Source organism: Vicia villosa, linkage group LG6 (assembly GCF_029867415.1).
Source record: "Vicia villosa cultivar HV-30 ecotype Madison, WI linkage group LG6, Vvil1.0, whole genome shotgun sequence".
NCBI classification, from domain to species: domain Eukaryota; kingdom Viridiplantae; phylum Streptophyta; class Magnoliopsida; order Fabales; family Fabaceae; genus Vicia; species Vicia villosa.
Genome location: NC_081185.1, coordinates 121,095,686 through 121,099,568, shown reverse-complemented (window position 1 = coordinate 121,099,568; position 3,883 = coordinate 121,095,686).

The window sequence follows — 3,883 nt, the reverse complement described above, 5'->3', positions numbered from 1 at the left end:
GATATTAATTTGCTTAAGGCTTCTCCCACTATTGTACCAGATAAAGACAATTGCATAACCGTATACTTGTCAAGTCAAGGCCCTGAGTTCGCACATACTACTATAGCAAGATGTCTTGGTATTCCTGAAAATAATATTATAGTAATTATAAAAAGAGGTTTTGTATTGTGCTACATACAGTGTTTTGATTTCTGCATCCTCGGTGTTGGAGAAGCATGCTTTGAAGCAAATGCAAGAACAGATGGGGAAGTAGAAAAATATGAGAGTGTTCTAACACCTATTGTTTCCCAGGCGTGTTTACTTTTCAAGACACTTGCTGAGTATAATTACTGTATTGAGATGGAATGGTTGATAGCTTGGTTTTTTTTGGAGTGGGTTCAGGTACTTGGAATGTTGTTGGAATATCTCATGTTGGAAGCTTAATTGTTGATTTGGAAGAGTAGTTGAACCTCAAGAGTTTTGGAAATATACATGTTGCTGAATTTCAAGAGATATATTATCTTTGAAGACCTTAAATGGAGTAGAAACAGGGGACTTCATTAGCCATAAATTGGAACAGTGTCATAGGAAGGATACTATCAAAACAATGTCAAAACAAGATGAAGAGTTTATTTTTTAAAGAAACATGTTTTCAAATTTGAAGTGGTTTTTAGAGGTACTACAAGATAATTGGTATGGTACTTTTGATGATGATAGAGTGGAATCTCTCCATCAATTTTATCATTGATACTAATAGTGAAGATGGTTGTTTTTGGTCATTGATACTTATAGTGAAGATGATTGTTTTTGGTTCAAGAACATAGACCTTTTGCCATCTTTATGATTTAGTGAAGCTAACAATATGCAAAAGATGTAACTTTTTTCTTCCTGTTTTAACAGTATAAGTCTACAACATTGAGGACAATGTTGATTTTCAAGGGGTAGGTAATGATAGGATCATGGAGGTAATTTTAGTATTTAGTATTTAAGTTTATTAAGAATTTATATAAGTGGTAATTTTATTGGTATTGTTTTTGGGCCTTAATAATATTTGGACTTTGTAGTTTGTTATCCACTAGTAACATTATATATTGTAGTCTCATTGAGACATTAGGGTAATCAAAAAAGAAATCAAAGTTATTTTTATCTTTATTTCCTTAGTTTATTTTAATGTCTTTCTCTTTTTATTGTTGAACCCTATATTGATAGTTTTGGTAGGATAGCTTCCTATTAGTAAATTAACCTTTAATCTAAATTGATTGTAGATTCACATATGAGTATTTAGAGTTACGTTTTTTTGAATTTTTTTCTGATAATCATGGCTTTTTAAAAATGTTTTCTATGCAAGACAAGTTGCATGAGGACACGCAACGATTTAAGTCTGGGGGTTTGATCATCAATATTTTAACCATCTTTTAACTAGGTATTTTCTAAATTTTTCATTTTGTTTTATGCGGTTTAATTCCAAAATTTGGTATTTTGGCAATGTTTCAAGTAAATGAAAAAAATGGATATGGTTATAGAAGATCAGGAAAAAAGGCATCAGTGTGTGGCAAAAAGACAATGGTTGTTACAACCATCCCTCTAATAACCTGTTACGCCCATAACAGATCAAGATGATGTTGTTATTTTTGGACTAGAAGGGATTACGGCAAGCAGCGTGTAACACCATGTTATGGCTGTAATTCTCCTAGATTATTGGTGGCTTTTGGTTTTCTTCCGTTTCAATTTTGAAGCCATTTTATTTCCTTTAGTTATGATTCGTGAATTAGTGCTTTTTAATGCTAATTAGTGCCACAGAGGCCTATAAATAAGACGGAGACATATAAAAATGACACCAATCTTTATACTATTTTATTTTCTTTGCAACTCTAAGAATTTTCGGCATTTTTTACTTTTCTACTACTACTTGTAAAAGTCTCCACAGGGAAAGTTTGTAACACTAAGATTGTAACGCCTGTTTATTTTATTCAATTATTTAACTATTTGGTTGTGAATTATTTAATAGAATTGTGAATTATTTGTGGATTTGTGTTGTTTGAGGGGTTATGTCTAAAAGTGTAGAAACATGAGGGTGTGGCTAGACATTAGTGTGTATGCTATTTTATTAGAAGTTGAACAATAATAATAATAATAATAATAATAATAATAATAATAATAATAATAATAATAATAATAATAATAATAATAATAATAATAGTAATAATGGAATAAATGACTAAATAATTAATTGGGCTTATATTGGGTTAGCATAAGAAATAGTGTGGGGAGGGCCGACCCAAACAAATTAGTGGCCCTATTCTAATTTTTACAATAAACTGTTAATAAAATAAAGTGTAATTTATTTTAATTTTTGGTAAAAAAAATAAGAGAAAAAAGAATATACACTGACAATGTAAAATAATTTTACACTGTCAATCAATCACGATCATGTTAAGTGTCAAGTCACACTGTTATTGTTAAAATAATTATGTGACATGGCTGATTGATGAATCTCAATTGGATGACAATGTAAAATTATTTTACACTGTTAGTGCACTATCTTAATCCTCAAAAAATAAATGTTATTAATATAATAATTTTTTTTAGTACAGAGCCATAATGAAAATAATTACAAATTACAAAATTACAAAATTTCAAATTTAAGTGAAGAGGCATTGACATTTATTAAGACAATATCTCAATGCACCCCATAGATCTCTTACACACCTCGCGAAATTCCATTTTCGCCCCTAGCTTCCGTAGATGCACTTTTGGAAGACAATATCTCAATTGATAGGTTCCACCATGATGGTGAGTTTGTGCGTGATCGATTCATTTTTTTATAGAGGAGGAACTGAAACTATTGTTAGAGAGCTAGATTCAGATACCTGGTCATACTACGAAGCTATGAGTTTAGTTCTTGAATATGGTTTCGACTGTAGTGGAATCCGAATGTGGAGGAAAATAGAAGGTACTGATGAAAACTTCTTTCACGTCACTGATGATGTTCATGTTACAGCAATTGCAAATCATGCTATTATGAACAATGTTGAGGGACATATTTGGCTTGAGCATTTTGTTGGTGACAACACAAAGAGGGCTGAGATTCCAAATATAGTTGGAGTTGATGTTGGTGAAACGAGTGAAGATGAAGAATCAGTAGGAATAGGATTTGGGGACAGCGAGGAAGAAAGGGTGAATGATGACAATGAAGGATTTGTGGTTGTGGAGGTTGAGAGACCGGATGAAGGTAATAGGGTTGAAGTTGGTGGTAAGAAGCTAAGGTACAAGTTAAGAGCTAGAAAGGATCAACCAATTTTAAAGTCTCCTAAAAAATGAAGTTGCGTGTTCCTGCAAGGGTCATGAAAGGCAAACCTAGTTCATCAAAGGTGGTGGAGGAAGATGGAGATTATGAAAGTGAAGACCTTGTCAGTTTTGATCCAGATGTTAGTGACAATGAAAAGATGCCTAAATATGAGAAGTTTAGAGGAGATTTACTCAACAAAGACTATGAGTTCAAGCTAGGTATGGAGTTTAATTCTCTTGTTGAATTTAAGGATGCCAAAAGAGAATGGTCTGTTTTAAATGGTAGAGAGATTAAGTTTGTGAAAAATGAAAGTAATAGGGTAAGGGTAGCATGTAGGGGTAATTGTGGTTTTTTAGCCCTTTGTAGTAAAGTTGGTGACAAACACACTTTTCAATTAAAGACTTGGGTGGGGACCCATACATGTGCTAGGGTTTTGAATAACAAGTCAGCAAATTCTAAGTCGGTTTCTAAGGTTGTTGTAGAAAAGAGGCAGCATAGTGGGAAGGTCAAAGTTTCAGATCTAATGGCAGAACTTAGATGCAAATACTCAGTTGGGATTTCTAAGGGAAGGGCATGGAGAGCCAAACACATAGCTGAAGAAATTATTGAAGGTGA